Below are 17,410 nucleotides of genomic sequence, written 5' to 3'. Positions count from 1 at the left end.
TCTCTCACTAAAATAAAAAAAAAAAGTTTTTTAATTCTGTATGAATAAATAAATAAAATTCAAAAGTGAGTATGTATATATGCCAGATGTTAACAGTGATTATCTCTGAGTGATAGAACTAGTGTTGAATTTTCTTTTGGTTTAATCTGTATTTTCTAATTTCAAAAAATGAACATAAATCACCTTTATAGCATGTTTTAACAAATAACTTTTTTTTTTTTGCATTTTTCTGAAGCTGGAAACAGGGAGAGACAGTCAGACTCCCGCATGCGCCCGACCAGGATCCACCCGGCACGCCCACCAGGGGGCGATGCTCTGCCCACCTAGGCGTCGCCATGTTGTGACCAGAGCCACTCCAGTGCCTGAGGCAGAGGCCACAGAGCCATCCCCAGCGCCCGGGCCATCCCTGCTCCAATGGAGCCTTGGCTGCGGGAGGGGAAGAGAGAGACAGAGAGGAAAGTGCGGCAGAGGGGTGGAGAAACAAATGGGCGCTTTTCCTGTGTGCCCTGGCCGGGAATCGAACCCGGGTCCTCCTCACGCTAGGCCGACGCTCTACCGCTGAGCCAACCGGCCAGGGCCAATAACTTATTTTTTTAAAAGACTCATAAACCCTGGCCGGTTGGCTCAGTGGTAGAGCGTCGGCCTGGCGTGCAGGAGTCCCAGGTTCGATTCCCGGCCAGGGAACACAGAAGTGCCCATCTGCTTCTCCACCCCTCCCCATCTCCTTCCTCTCTGTCTCTCTCTTCCCCTCCCGCAGCCAAGGCTCCACTGGAGCCAAAGTTTGCCCGGGCAGGCGCTGAGGATGGCTCTGTGGCCTCTGCCTCAGGCACTAGAACGGCTCTGATTGCAGCAGAGCTATGCCCCAGATGGGCAGAGCATCGCCCCCTGGGGGGGGGGGCATGCCGGGTGGATGTCGGTCGGGCGCACGCGGGAGTCTGTCTGACTGCCTCCCCGTTTCCAGCTTCGGAAAAATACCAAAAAAAACCCCAAACTTTCTGACCACCCACTTTATACAAGACATTGTGTGAATTAAAATAGCAATAACAGTAGTTAAGCTTTATTAAATAAAGTTTATTTATCATTACATACTACACATTCTTTATTATTATACAATCATACTTTTTTTTTTTTTAAATGACTTTCATAGATCATCATGCTCTGTTGGAATTAAGCTTTATAAACTCCAAAAAGGTTACTAATCTAAAACAGATCAGTTCTAGGTTATTTGGGGTTGGTCCTCTTCTATCATAAATGGCAATGTAAGTTATGAAAGTAAAGAAAAGATGGGAGAAAATACCAGGAGTGTGTAGAACCATGGGAGCCAAAGGAAGAGAACCTTTCAAATAGCAAAGAATGGTCTACAGTGACAGATGCACTGCCCAAAGGCCAAAGGTAAGGACTTGAGTGTCTGTCCGTCATCAGGACCTGGGCAAGAGCACGTGCAGTGGCACAGGGAGGCTGAAGGGAGGTCACAGTGAACCGACAAGTGGATGGTTGCTGTGGAAATGGCAACCACAGACACCCTTTCAAGGAGCTTATCCAGGTAGGCAAGTGCAGAATAGCGATAGCAGGACAGGAACATGGGGTCCAGGGAAGCTTTTTATAAATAGAAAAGAACTAAGTTTGTTTAAACACTAGTGAAAAGGAGTCAGTAGAGAAGAGAAAAGAAATGAGAGGAAATCCCAAGAAGGAGAGAGGGCTTGGACCTCTGAGTGGAGCTGGAGGCATTAGCATTTGACAGAAAGAGGGACAGCACTTCCACTGGAAGAGAAGGTAATGAGGAAAGAGGTAAGAATGCAGGTATATTTGTAGGTTTATGGGCTGTACATTGATGGACTTCCCCTCTGATGGCTTGATTATCCTTTAAGAGTTAAGAGAGATAGAAAGGCTGTAAGTTTAAGGAGAGTACAGAAGGTTTAAATTAGGCATTTGGAACCTGACCTGTGGTGGCACAGTGGATAGAGCGTCATCGACCTGAAATGCTGAGGTCGCCAGTTCCAAACCCTGGGCTTGCCCAGTCAAGGCATATATGGAAGCAATGAATGAACAACTAAAGTCCAGCAACTATGATATCTCTCCCTCTCTCTTTAAATCAATAAAATAAAAATCTTAAACAAAAAAAGGCATTGAGGAGGAAAAAGAAAAAGCAAGAATGCACTGGTTCCATAAGAAAAAAGTTTTAAAAAGGCAAAGAGGGCCCTGGCCGGTTGGCTCAGTGGTAGAGCGTCAGCCTGGTGTGCAGGAGTCCCAGGTTCGATTCCCGGCCAGGGCACACAGGAGAAGCACCCATCTGCTTCTCCACCCCTCCCCCTCTCCTTCCTCTCTGTCTCTCTCTTCCCCTCCAGCAGCCAAGGCTCCAGTGGAGCAAAGATGGCCCGGGCGCTGGGGATGGCTCCATGGCCTCTGCCCCAGGCGCTAGAGTGGCTCTGGTCGCAAGAGAGCAACTCCTCAGATGGGCAGAGCATCGCCCCCTGGTGGGCGTACCGGGTGGATCCCGTTCGGGCGCATGCGGGAGTCTGTCTGATTGCCTCCCCATTTCCAGCTTCGGAAAAATGCAAAAAAAACAACAAAAAACAAAAGAAAAGAAAAGGCAAAGAGGAACTAACCCTTTCAGAACTTAATCACAACTAGCGACTGTGGATGAAAAAAAAAAGGGGGGGAGAGAGTCAGATAAAAAGAAAGGGAAAAAGACTAGTGGGGGGTAAAAGAATCACCCTGTTAAGATTCCGAGAAAATGCCTGGCTACTTGAGACTAAAATCTTTAAGAGCTGCTCAGCGATGAGCTGAGTAGGGTAGGATCAGCAGTAGGACACTGACTAAGGTTGGAAAACATGATGCATAGATGGTCTGGCCCCTGAGATTCTTCCTCTCCCTCGCAGAGCCCTGGGCACAGAGAGAACAAAGTGAACTGGAGCCAAAGATGGGGAAACTAGCAATCCTCTCCAGTTGAGGGGATGCCTTGCTTTTTGCTGTGCATAATAAAAGGTCAGTGGAGCCAAGGAACCTTGTGATGTGATGAGGGCACAACTGAAGTGTCCATAGCAGTGGGTGGAGGAGAGGCATGTTTGTGGGGAGAGCTGGGTTTGAGAGAAACAATCAACACAAGGAAAGCAGAAACACACTGCCAGTAGGGGAGGAGAGAGAGTGAGCAACCATAATTTTTCTGGGGAGGAATGGATAATCAAAGAGGGATCATCTATGGGCAGTAACAGTGGAAGTGGATGTTGGTAAGGCTTGATAGAATACAGACACACACATACATACACACAATTTCTAAGGGTCCTGAGCCTGCTTAGTGGGAGAGAAGGATCACCTATGAATCAAATCCTCTTGTTGCTGCACTACAACCAGTGTTCATGAACTCTTTTGAACAAAACCGAGGACAGAAATACATTTGATATCAACACACAAACTGAAACAGAAGTTTCACAAAACACTTACTACATATATGATAAGGTAAAACATAAAATTAATGTCAAATATTATTTTATCATTATTTAAATACATTTAATATTCCAAAACTGATAGCATTAAAATTAGAAAAGATTCAATATAATGCAATGAGTGACTTTCCTGCTTATATGTTAATTCCAGTCTGGAGAATAAGGACAATGGTATGTACTTATCAGCTACATACTTATCACTATGGAGTTTTGTATACTTTGCTTTAAATTGGGTCAGGGTTGGCCTGACCTATGGTGGTGCAGTGGACAGAGCATCAACCTGGAACCCTGAGGTTGCCGGCTTGAAACCCCAGGCTTGCTGGTCAAGGCACATATGAGAAGCAAGTATGCACTGATGCTTCCCACTCCTCCCTCCTGCCTTTCTCTCTTTCTCTTTCTCTCTTTCTCCTCTTTCTAAAATAAAATCTTTAAAAAAATAAATAAATTGGGTCGGCATTGAAAATCCTAGTTGAAAAAATAAGATGTTGCGAATGGTAAATATAGGACTATATTCTTTCTACTTAGCAATGGAAAATCTTTGATCTTAATATAAACCAATGAGAAGCAATGTCATGTAATCAATCTTCAGAGCAAATGACAAACTAACCTGCAAGAATTCGTTTTCTTCTTGGAATACACATTGAACTCAAATATCGATGCAAGCCTGACCAGGCGGTGATGCAGTGGATAGAGCATCGGACTGGGGTGTGGAAGACCCAGGTTTGAGACCCCGAGGTTGCCAGCTTGAGCACAGGCTCATCTGGTTTGAGCAAAGCTCACCAGTTTGGACCCAACGTCGCTGGCTCGAGCAAGGGGTTCCTCGGTCTGCTGTAGCCCCCCCCCCCATCAAGGCACATATGAGAAAGTAATCAATGAACAACTAAGGAGCTACAATGAAAAATTGATGTTTCTCATCTCTCCCTTCCTGTCTGTCTGTCCCTATCTGTCCCTCTCTCTGACTCTGTTTCTGCCACAAAAACCAAAAATAAAACAAAAAAATATCAATGCAAGGCAAATTGATCTTTTAGCCAAATGCTTTTTTTTTCACTGTTTCAATTTTTTTCTGCAGAATAAAAATAGTTAATAGTTTGGAGACAGAGAAATGAAATTTTACAGCATTGCTAAATTTTATTTTGTCCAAATTTTCTTCATTGATAATGCTCTTTTCCAGATGCGGCAACAATGTTTCAAAGGTATAGCCAACACATTACTTCCCACAACAATGTATTTTGGAACCCTTAGACATATAGCTTAAATTTAGCTCACCAGATTGCCAAAAAATCAGTTAAATATGCAAATTTTGTTATTTAAAAATACTGGAAAATATCTGCCAAATGAGAATACCTTCCAGCCAGAAAAATTCTAGGTTCACACCATCTGTTTAGCTCTTTATCTCTCAACTATCTAACCTGCTGTGACAGTAAGTAGATATAATTAGCTCTGAATAAAATATTTTTAAAAACTTGGCTTCTTAACAAGCCTCCTTTAATACGTGCAATAACTTCCAATATTTTCCAATATATCCATGAGATCCAGAGGGTTTTCTATGAATATCAAAGTTTTGAGATATATAAACTGGTAATTCCACAGAGTGCTCTAAGCCCTTCAACAATGGGACAAAAGAAAGCCCAGCAATGACCTGCAGGGCAGTGTGCTCAGTCATGTCTGGCTCACTGTTTCTGCCACAGACCAGTGGTCCTACTCTCTGGACATACAGAAGAAAGCAGGAGGATGCCTACACTGGCAGCTGTATTGCTTTTTTGATTCTTGTCTGTCTGCCTGTCTGTCTCCCTCTCCTTGAGTGTTAGAAAAGCGCTTTGAGGAAATACTCAATGAAAAACAGTGAAAGCCTGTGGTGCAGTGGATAGAACGTCGGACTGGGACACAGAGGACCCAGGTTCGAAACTCTAAGGTCGTTGGCTTGAGCCCAAAGGTTGCTGGCTTGAGCCCAAAGGTCACTGGCTTCCTGCCCAAGGTCGCTGGCTTGAATCCAAGGTCACTGGCTTGAGCAAGGGGTCACTGGCTCTGCTGGAGCCCCCCAGTCAAGGCACATACGAGAAAGCAATCAATGAACTAAGGAGCCACAATGAAGAATTGATGCTTCTCATCTCTCTCCCTCCCTATCTGTTCCTATCTGACCCTCTGTCTCTCTCCCTGTCTCTGTTACCAAAAAAAAAAAAAAGGAAACACAGTGAGAGCCTTGCATGGGGGTAGGGGTGTGTGTGAAGCACTATTATCAGCAGCTTCAAACAATGTTTAAAATAGCTCATCTATGTTCTGATCATATTTTCTGTTCCATTACTGAAAATTATATTTAAAAAATTTTTATTATTGATTTGAGAGAAAGAGAGAAAGAAAAATATCAATTTGTTGTTCCACAGTCACTGGTTGCCTTTTGTATGTGCCCCGATTGGGTATCAAACCTGCAATTTGGCATATCAGGCCAATACTCTTACCAACTGAGTTACCCGGCCAGAGCCTACATTTTTAAAAATTCTATAAATATGCCCATATCATTGTTGTTAAATTTAAACAGCACAAGAAAATCCTCCTTATTAATTATCTTGACACCATATTTGACAAACTAAAAGCAGAATGCAACTTATACTAGCAGTGATATAATAAATTTGGACTGAAAATCTGCATGGCTGTGGCCATCTTTAGCATTGTAGAAACGTCCCATATTGGTACAGAACAGAAGCATGTCATCTCTAAGAGGTGCAGTTTTTCAGTTTCAGCTGATTTATCATCAAAACTCATAAACATAACACCCATTCTGGACAAATACTTTTTTCAAGAGATATGCAGTCATTTTTTCTCTTATGCCACTGACATGAAACTAAACAATAATGGATCTTTTTTAGGCAGACTGGAGTAGCCACTGTGGAAAGCAGTAGGGAGTTACTTCAAAAAATTAAAAATGGAACTGCCTTATGGCCCAGCAATTCTACTTCTCAGAGTTTATCTAAGAACCACAAAACACTAATTTGAAAGAATATACGTAATCATATGATCACTGCAGTATTCTTTACAAAAGCCAAGATTTGGAAGCAGCCCAAGTGCCCATTAGTAGATGAGTGGATAAAAAAGCTGTGGTACGACTGACCAGGTGGTGGCGGAGTGGATGGAGCACTGGACTGGGATGCAGAGGACCCAGGTTCGAGACCCCAAGGTTGCCAGCTTGAGCGTGGACTCATCTGGTTTGAGCAAAGCTCACCAGCTTGGACTCAAGGTCGCTGGCTCGAGCAAGGGGTTGCTCGGTCTGCTAAAGGCCTGCGGTCAAGGCACATATGGGAGAGCAATCGATGAAAACTAAGGTGTCCCAATAAAAAATTGATTGATGCTTCTCATCTCTCTCTGTTCCTGTCTGTCTGTTCCTGTCTATCCCTCTCTCTGACTCTGTAAAAAAAAATAAATTAAAAAAAAAAAAGCTGTGGTACATTTATACAATAGAATACTACTGGGCCATAAAAAAGAAGGTAATCTTACCCTTGCACCAACATGGATGGACCTGGACAGCATTATGCTAAGTGAAGTAAGCCAGGCAGAGAAAGACAGTACCATATGGGCAATCTAATGAACACAATGAACTAACAAGCAAAACAGAGACAGACTCATAGAGGTCAGGCTGACAGCTGTCCCGGCAGGGCCAGGTGGGGGGCAGGGGGTGAAGTGAGGCTGGATGGGGGAGTGGAATGATTAAGCAAAAAAGAAAAAAGAAAAAAACTCAAAGATAGACAACAATGTGGTGATTGTTGGGAGTAAAAAAATATTTTTTAATTTCCAATAAGGAAATGGAGATAATTTCATATTTTCTTTCTTTAAAAATATTTGAAAGGGCTTATTGGAAAGTCCAGTATGCTGTTTCCAAGAATCATTTTTAATTTTAACAATTTTAAACTTTCATTTGCAACATTAATACAAATATATGGAGTCTGTCATTTTATTCAGGTTTTATACATTTGATAAACCCATAATTTAAATAATGTTCATTAAAAGTCTGATACTTTTTCTCAAGGCACTATTTTGACACTTTTTTTTTTTAATCAGGTGAAAGGCAGGGAGGCAGAGACACAGACTCCCACATGCACCCAGACTGGGATCCAATCAACAATCCCTGTCTAGGGCTGATGTTCGGCAACTGAGCTATTTTAGTGCCTGAGGCAAGGCCATCCTCAGTGCCCAACTTGCTCATTTGAGCCATGGCTGTGAGAGGGGAAGGGGGGGAGAAGGAGAAGGAGAAGTGGAGAAGCAGATAGTCACTTCTCTTGTGTGTCCTGACCAGGAACTGAACCTGGGACATCCACAAGCCAGGCTGACACGCTACCGCTGAGCCAACCGACTAGGGCCTTCCTCCACATTTTTGTACTTCCAAATGCAGCTATTGGACATGTCTTTGTATTTTATTTTATGCTGTCTTTTAATTATACAATAAATTTTAAGAGCAAATTGATCTAGTTTACATTTAAATTACAATTATCACTGAACTCTTAATGATATCACACCTGACAAATGCATTTAAAGTTAAAACATAAGCCTTGCTTAGATAGCATTTCACCATATTTACCGAGAGCAAATAAAATTTGCCTACATTTTGCTTGATATTGACTTAGGTTAATATAAATTAACTGTGTAATAATAACCATCACATTATGATGATGACCAAATTGTCCATCACTCTAATTCACAGTTTTCCTCTCCAGTTCCATGGTACCCCTTACAGTTTCAGGGGGGACCCGGGAAAAGAAGATTTGCAGCAAATACTGTTGCAGAGCAGGCAGTGGCCATTCCTCCCAGCAGGCCCTATTACCATCAGCCTTAATAGACTCTTATTTAATCAGCGTATCAGAGGATACAGATAAATATTTAAATATGAAATTACACTTCATATTGCTAAGTAACCAATTCAAAGAATATCCTAGACATCTGGAGTTTTTTGTTTTATTCTGTTTTAACTCTACTGGTAAAAGAGAGAGAAATGCACATCTCTAAGTAGCAGCAAGAATAAAACGCATGCACCCACACACACACTGCCACCCCATTAGTCCTAAATTTTAACATCCACACAGCAAAAAAAAAAAAAAACTATAAATATGCCACTTTTTTTCTTTTAGTTTTTATAGATGAGGGGAGATAGTGAGACAGACTCCCACATGCGCCCTAACTGGGATCCACTTGGCAACTCCCATCTCAGGCAGATGCTCTGCTCATCACAATCAAACTATTTTTAGTGCCTAAGGTGAGGGCTCAGCTAGCAGGGCCAACATGCTTGACTCAGTGGTGCCTTGGCTGTGGGAGCTGAAGAGAGAGAAAAAGAGAAGGGGGAGGGGAGGAGAAGCAGATGGTCTCTGCTCCTGTGTGTCCTGACTGAGAATCAAACTGGGGACCTCCACATTCCAAGTTGATGCTTACCACTGAACAAACCGGCCAGGACCTAAATATGTCATTTCTATGAATTTAAACTTAGAAGTAAAATGAATACTTTTCTTCCATGTCTTTTGCTGCAGACATTTATCACTACTATGAAAATCATGAAAGTCAGAAATCTAACTTTAAAAATAGAGCAAAGATAATCTTAAACTAATATAAATGAATTAATATTGCCTGAACTGAATGTTAAAAATACTGTTTTCAGGTTGCTAACCAGGAATCTTAAGATTTATCAGAAAAGCAGTATCTTGAATTTCCTCCTCAATAATAGGATGTACAAAGAAGGATCTGGACTAGCTAGAGGTGGAAAAGTCCTTTAAAATTCCTTCTCTTATCTTACCACCATTTACTTTGTCCTCCTAGCGTATCATCTGCTATACTGCCCACGAAGTGAAGAAAAACTTTCTGTTTCTTTTCCTTAGGATGAAACTGATTATTTCAAGTCAGACAGGAAAAAGACAAAAGGTTGCCTCCCGCCCAGCTCTCTAGGAACCAGCGCAGGACACTCACGTTTTGGTCTTTTATTCCATTCAGCTTTCAATATCTCCGCTTCCATGGAGGCAAAAAGATTGCTGTTGACTGCTTCAGTAAGAAGTACTGAATATTGAAAAATATTTTCAAACCTATTTTTGATTCTGACATTGCAGAAGTTAATCTATTTCTCTGTATCTCAGCTTCCAAACTAGCGAAGGAAATATTTTCCACTTACTTTACATGAGAAATGGATGATGAATGAAAAATGTATCAGATGTTTTAAGAAATGTACTAGAATTTTGAAATAGGATATATAACTGTGAAGAACCATTTTTAAAAAAACTAAACTTAAAAATTCAAGTACTTCGAAGAACATCCCTTGGGGACAGGGTCAGTAGACTCTACCTATAGGTCAAATGTGGCCCACCACCTGGTTTTCCCATGGCTCTGAGGTTTTCGCATTTTTAAATGACTGAAAAATAATCAACAAAGCATAATATAAATATTTTGTGACAGGTGGAAATGATATGAAACCCAAATTTTCAGTGCGTATAAATAAATCTAATTGGAACACAATCCATGCTCAGTCATTTAAGTCTTGTCTATGGCTGTTTTTTGGCAGAACTGGGTAGTTGTGACAGAAACTGCCTGGCCCACAGTCTAAAACACTTCCGCCTCGCCCTTCAGAGCAAGTTTGCCAGGCCCTGCCTTAGAAGACCGTACACTTACCCTAATGAGACTACAAGTCAGGAAATGCTTCCACAGCTTTGACTCAAGGTAAATCGACTATATATGCACGAAAATAGAAAGTACAGTGGAGGAAAAATAATTCTGTAACAAAACTGGAAAAATCTCTTTCTTGAGTGACTATGATTTGCTTTAAAGTTTTTTCTTGTTTGTTTGTTTTTTTACACAAAGAGAAACTCCAATAATACTTTGGGCCAAACACTTTTGGAATAAATGAGTGAAACCCAAGTGAAATTTTAAAAGAACAGGATTCATTTGGATGTAAAAGTGGTTTAACCTTCCTTTAAAATTCATTTTATTGCTTTATAATCACAATTTATATAATAAAATTAGCATAAAAATCCCTTGCACTCATACAAAGTAAATCATTATCCTTGGCTCTCCTCTCCTCTAATGCAGGCTCTGAGCAATTTCATCTGTTCTTATGTCTTCAATTATCTCTTGCTGTCTAACCCAAAATTGGAATGACCTCAGCCTCCCTTCCGGGCTGTGGATCTTCTCTTGACATCTCCACCTGAATGTTCCATGGACACTTCAAACTCAGCATGTTCAAAACTGAAATGGTATCGGTCTCTCACATTAGGTTTCCAAGCTTAGAAATGAAGGCATTTACTTTTCTGTTCACCTTCAAAGCCAATCCATTTTTAAGCCCTGCAAATTCTACATTTTTATTATCAGTCCTCTCCTCTTCATCTCTACTATTTTCCTACTCCACGCACTACACTCTCTTATCTATTTCAATATAGCAATAGCCTTCTCACTTATCTCTCGCCATCAGATCTAGCCTGCACTCCATACCACCAGGTTATCTCTCCTAATTACTTAAATCCTTTGCTGGCTCTTCACTGTTTTTAGAATCAAGTTTGAAGTCCTGAGCATGACACACAGGCTCTTCACCACATGGCACCAGCAGACTTCTATTTTCTGTTTTTCTGAGTCATAGCTTTTAATTTACCTCATCTGTATGCTGTTTTATGATATATTCTGTATTTCAGAGTATTAAATTTTGCCTTTAAGCCCTGGCCGGTTGGCTCAGTGGTAGAGCATCGGCCTGGCTGCAGAAGTCCCGGGTTCGATTCCCTGCTAGGGCACACAGGAGAAGCGCCCATCTGCTTCTCCACCCCTCCCCCTCTCCTTCCTCTCTGTCTCTCTCTTCCCCTCCCGCAGCCGAGGCTCCACTGGAGCAAAGATGGCCCGGGCGCTGGGGATGGCTCCTCGGCCTCTGCCCCAGGCGCTAGAGTGGCTCTGGTCGCAACAAAGCGACCCCCCGGAGGGGCAGAGCGTCGCCCCCTGGTGGGCGCATGCGGGAGTCTGTCTGACTGTCTCTCTCCGTTTCCGGCTTCAGAAAAATACAGAAAAAAATTTTTTTTTGCCAAACTGGACAAATCTATTCCAAATGAGAGGCACTGAAATCCCACACTTGACCTAACTTCTAGCAGTTTCAGTGATCCTAATATGATGAGCTATCAAGCTCTGCCATTTCTTTTTCTAGCTTATTTCCAGACACCATCCCCTTTAGCCCAACTACTCATCACTATACGCTCTGACCTTAGTGACAGCGAACGAACAACAACGCATCCCTCAAACATACCATACACTTTCCCATAATATTCCTGATTTTCAGCTATTGTCTTCTGTTTCCTTCCCCAGCCAGGCAAACTCCTATTCATCCTTCAGAGCCAAATTCAAATATGATGTCTCCTCTCTAACCTTCCTTTCTACCATATACAGCATTGTTTTCCTCCCATTAAACTCTATCTATATCTGTGTTTTAATTCTTATCACACTGAAATTGTGGGAACTTATTTAAATGTCTGGTAAAAAGCTTCTTGAAGTTAGGGAAGCATTTTCTTTTCTTCAATCTAACATTCAACTCATGGTCTGAGAACAGACATTTTAAATTTCTTATTGAAAAAACAATCGTCTCTTACATTATTAAGATAATGCCATAATTGTAGTGATTGAGTGACTGAGAACCTAGAAACAAAAAGAATCCCACGTCATTCACCAGGAAAAAAAATGCTCTTATATACAAAGTATAATTAAATTGTAGCTTGGCCATGCCTTCAATCTACATCTTGCAATACCAGTTTCTTTTCTCTCCTTCTTTCTTTCTTTTCTATTTTTGAAGGTTTTCTTTACAGAACTCTGTTAAATACACATTGGATTTCATTTGAATCCTACTCACAGAATCTGAAAATCAGTATAACACAAGGTTAAGATCAGGGTTCGGGGAGCCCAACTCTTAGGTTTGAATGCTAGCTCTGCTATCTAGACTATTTGACATGGGCAAGCTGCTCAACCTCTCTGTCTCTCTCAACAAGGAGCTCGTAATAATACCCCTCACAATGCTGTGTAAGGATTCAATAAGCTAATGCATGTAAAGAATTTAGATCACTTCCTGGCTAAGAATAGATCCTGATCAATGCTGGTGGTTGTTATCAGTTTTATAAACAGCTTTCTCAGCACTTATTTTAGCCCGCTTGTTAGAGTGTATTCTCTGGAACAAAATAATGATATCCTGCCCATAAATGAATACTGTACAATGTATGTGCGAAACTGTGCCCTGGAATACAGTAGGTGCTCAATAAATAATGTAAATGTAAGCATCAGATTTCCAATATCAACAAGTTATAAATCACAGCAAAATGTATACACTGAGTACATATTTAAAATTGGGTTTTTAAGTAGTTTCAAAACATCCATCTTCCACTGAACCTTTGAAGAACGTAAAACTTTTAAAGCAATACAAAAATTAAATTCACTAGGACCTTTTTCCTTTAATTTGATCTTGGTATTCAGTGATCTTAAATTTTCATTTATAATATGATTCACTGCAGGTCATTTAAAATATAATTTCCAGCTTTAGAAAACTGCCTATTGTCACATCAGAAAAAAAATATTTTAAAAATCCACTGCCATGTTCAACACACACAAAAAAATTAACGAAAGGCCAACAGACACAATTACTACATTTCCTGGTTTCTGCCTGGGAAAGTAATTCTGAACACGCCCAGAAGTATCCCCAGTAAAAGTCCACTGCTTACAAACTATTCCCTATTTTATTTCCAGTCTCCCCCCTTAAAATCCCACACTCATTCATATATCCAAAGAAAAGAATGTTAATACCGTATTTCCCCAAAAATAAGACAGTGTCTTATATTAATTTTTGCTCCTAAAGACATGCTAGATCTTATTTTCAGGGGATGTCTTATTTTCCCATGAACAAGAATTTACATTTATTGTTGAACAAAAAATCAACATTTATTAATATACTGAAGTCATGTCATCACAAACATCAGCATAACCAGCCAAACTCTGAATTCAATCAAGAATTTCTTGTGACTCTCTTTCCGTGTACAACAATCTACCCTGTTTCCCCAAAAATGAGACAGTGTCTTATATTAATTTTTGCTCCTAAAGATGCACTAGGTCTTATTTTCAGGGGATGTCTTATTTTCAGGGAAACAGGGTATCTGTAATAAAAGCGTACAAAAAGTACAACTATATGTTTTAGTTTTGTTTTGGAAGACTTAAATCTTAAAAAAGCAAATAAAAGTCTTGACTTACTTTCCCAGGTAACTTAAACTACAACTATATAACAAAGCAAAGTAGATTATTTGACTGCTTCATGGTAAATGATTAAGTAACAGTGTATAGATAACATGTGCTATTCTAGAAAAATTCATTAATCAGTAAAACACAGACCACACTTCAAACAATGGTAATTTTGTGGAAAATGGGCTTAAAGAATTTATCTACACAGTAAACAGAGATTTAGGACTTTATCTAAAACCCTATAGGTCAATCACTAGCTTTAGGATAAAGGTTTACAGAGCACCTACTAGTCAACATGCACTAAGGATGGCGCACAAATAACAATGCCTAACATTTGTACAATACTCTCACTCATCTTCTTGGACCCTTGGAATAGCCCTGGGCATGAGCATCCCAGTTTTACAGCTAAGGAAACGGAGGCCCAGAAAAGTCACTTTGACCGAGCTATCACACTGGTCCGTGGGTCCTGGCCAAGACTTGAGCCCTTGACTCATCATCTGATCATCTGCTATCCTACTTACTCAAAAGCTCTTGGATGTTCCACTGTCAGATTTTAAAATACAAATCCTACTTGACTTTCGCTGTAGTGCTTGTCAGATTTTGTTAAGAATCAAAACACACAAATAAAACTTTTAAAAAGTCCCTCGTCTCAGCCTGTGGACGTTGAAACTGGCTCGTCCTGGCCAAAGCCCCGCGTTTCCTCCGGCACAAGGGGCGCTCCCGCTCCCTCTCGCTCCCTGGCGGGGCCCAGGGTCCCGAGCGCCGCCGCGTCGACGGTCCAGCGCCCCCGAGGACAGCGGCGAGGAGACCCTCAGCCCAGGACCCGCCGCAACCACCGCGGGGGACAGGCGGGGCTCCCCAAGCCCGGCGTTGGCGTCGGCGGGGCCCGACACCCGCGCATCCCTCGAGGCCCGGGGCCGACACCTCCTCCAGCCCGCTCCGCCCGGCCCGCACGGCTGCCCCGCAGCCTCGCTCGCCGAGCCCCTGCCTCGGACCCCGCCCCGCGTCGTCGCGCTCCTACCTGCCCAGGGCCGCGACGCCGCCTCCGCAGCTGGACTACGAAGATGATGTCCTCTCGGCTGAGGTGCTGGGTCCCGTCGGTCCCACTCGCGTCGGCTCTGTCCCGCCCCCGCAGGCCCGGTCAAATGCCCCGCCCCGGCCCGGCTAAGCCGGTTTCTCATTGGCTGCAATTTCCACTCCTCACTCTTGGGCCCGCCCCCGGCACCGCCCGGGGTCCGTGTTGGAGGGAACCGCCCCCGCTCTGGTCCGCGTACTGTCCAGAACCTTGTCCAGGACTTTGGCGCCGCGATTCAGCGGCCTGGGCACCGGGCGACCGTCACCTCTTTTATCCAACCGGAGCCTTTAGGAAAAGCTCCAGTGCCTGCGGGCCAACTGGCCCTTCCGCCACGAACCTGAACTTTGTGTGATTTCACGGCTACCTGTGAATCCAAATGGCACTACGCTGAAGAAAACCATAAGATTGTGTCCTGACAACGGGGGCAGTAGGCCCCGGGTGACCATTTCTCTGACTGAACTCAAGGAGCAGACATTTCGCGGGCAATCGCAATGTAGTGCTAACTTTAAACGTAGATGCCAATAACGTTCCAAACACCTGAGACTTCAAATTCCAGAGCAGGGGTGCCTTTGATACGCCTGGAGCCTGAGCTCGGCCCCCCACGCCCTGCTGTGACACATAGGCAGAAGCACTACGCCTGCAACACGCTCCTGCTCAGGTACGTGCAAGGCGCTGTGCCCACTGTGAGCAGCAGCCCAGTTTCACTAAAGCTACAAGGCAGGGATGAGTTTTCAGCCTGTTTCCTGGGCGCTCGTTAACCACCCCACCCATCTCGCCCCTCCTCATTCCACCCACTCCACCAGAGCCTCTTGGGGTCTGGTGACCAAACTCTTCCCACATCTGTTCACATAGAGGTACCAAAATAGAAGACTGCCAGAAAGAGAGGTGTTTGGTTACACATCACAGATGACTTTCACAAGCCAATTTAGCCACAGCAAAAAAACTACATATTCCAAACCGTTGTGAAACCGTAAGTTGTGAATAATGAAACAGGAGTTACCTTCTATGACAAAAACAAAAACAAAAACAAAAACAAACAGCCCTGGCCGGTTGGCTCAGTGGTAGAGCCTCGGCCTGGCATGCGGGGGACCCGGGTTCGATTCCCGGCCAGGGCACATAGGAGAAGCGCCCATTTGCTTCTCCATCCCCCCCCTCCTTCCTCTCTGTCTCTCTCTTCCCCTCCCGCAGCCGAGGCTCCATTGGAGCAAAGATGGCCCCGGCGCTGGGGATGGCTCCTTGGCCTCTGCCCCAGGCGCTGGAGTGGTTCTGGTCGCAGCAGAGCGACGCCCCGGAGGGGCAGAGCATCGCCCCCTGGTGGGCAGAGCTTCGCCCGTGGTGGGTGTGCCGGGTGGATCCTGGTCGGGCACATGCGGGAGTCTGTCTCACTGTCTCTCCCCATTTCCAGCTTCGGAAAAATAAAAAAATAAATAACAAACAAACAAACAAAAAATATCATGACAAAATATTTAAGAAGTCATGATCCAGCCCTGGCTGGATAGCTCAGATAGTCATAGAGGTTGCCGGTTTGATCCACAGTGAGGAACATACAGAAAGAGATTAATGTCCCTGTCTTTAGCTCTCCTTTCCTCTCTCTCTAAAATCAATAAACATAAAAAAATTAAAAGAAAATAAAAATCATGATCCAGTGAAAAAATAAATGTTTGTGTAGTAAATTCTGAAAAGTGATCTTAATGGACTATTCCCCTGGTCCTGCTCCCAAAATCCTGAACTATTTAGAAAACTTCTCAGTTATCTAAGATGAAATTTTGGGTTAGAATATTGTGGACTTGAAATTTATTTCAAAATTCAAATTTATTTCAAAGTTCAAACTTTGCACTCAGGAAGATTATTTGGCAAAACGGGGCAGAATTGGTTACACATACCAAGTATGAAATCAAATCTGGCACGGGGTCTATGGATGTAATAAATGGATTACCAAGTATGTATTCTACTGCCCTCTCATGGGTAAGATGGAGATAGACCTAATGGCAGTATCTTTAAGTCTGAGAATAGAATGTTTAATTTAGCAGTTCGTATTATTTTGTCAAGAAGGCCAAGGTAAATTAAAATCAGATTCCCTAAGCACTGAGCTTACAGAACTTCCACTCCAGATACCAGGAAGAAGACTTTTCCACTAGGGCTAGTACAAACACGCTGTTGGGATCACACCTATGCTTACGGCTACCTGTACAGATTGTAGAAACAGATAGGAATTTGTTATTATTTTTTTTTTCCATTTGAAACGTCATTACTTTCTGAGATATTTCACAAAATATTTTTTTCCACATTTGTATCCACTAATCTTATAACTGCACACTGTGAACTGCGTGAGAGTATCTTATTCTTTATACCTTTGCTGTCTAGAATAGTACCTGATACTTTTATTTTCTTTTACTTACTGATTTATTAAAGAGAGGAGAGAGAGAGAGAGAAAAGGGGTGAGGGAGGAGTGAAAAGCATCAACTTGTAGTAGTTACTTCTTGTATGTGCCTTGACCGGGTAAGCCTGGGGTTTTGAACCAGCAACATTAGCATTCCAGGTCCATGCTTTATCCACTGCACCACCACAGGTCATGCATACCTGACACTTTAGATATTTGATCAGTAATTATTTCTTGAGTAATTTGAATGAAATATCAGCCCAACCACTAGATGGCAACACAATTGTATGTACATAAGTAGAG

At 42.6% G+C, this 17,410-nt stretch overlaps 1 protein-coding gene across 4 annotated transcripts in view; it reads right to left on the bottom strand.

Annotated features, from left to right (window-relative positions):
* The window catches only part of DENND2C (DENN domain containing 2C), a 77,370-nt gene extending 62,569 nt beyond the window's left edge, over positions 1-14,801 (bottom strand). For 2 of the 4 annotated variants that reach the window (XM_066246808.1, XM_066246810.1), the window contains exon 1: positions 14,674-14,753. The gene's annotated coding sequence lies outside the window, so the exon portion shown is untranslated. Of the gene's footprint in view, positions 1-14,673 lie in introns of all 4 variants that reach the window. The other 2 variants (XM_066246811.1, XM_066246809.1) reach the window with 2 other exon arrangements.
* Positions 14,802-17,410: the final 2,609 nt, after the last annotated feature.

This window comes from Saccopteryx bilineata, chromosome 11, assembly GCF_036850765.1.
Source record: "Saccopteryx bilineata isolate mSacBil1 chromosome 11, mSacBil1_pri_phased_curated, whole genome shotgun sequence".
NCBI classification, from domain to species: Eukaryota; Metazoa; Chordata; class Mammalia; order Chiroptera; family Emballonuridae; genus Saccopteryx; species Saccopteryx bilineata.
Note: the sequence above shows the minus strand (reverse complement) of the source record. Positions and strands in the feature narration are given on the sequence as shown.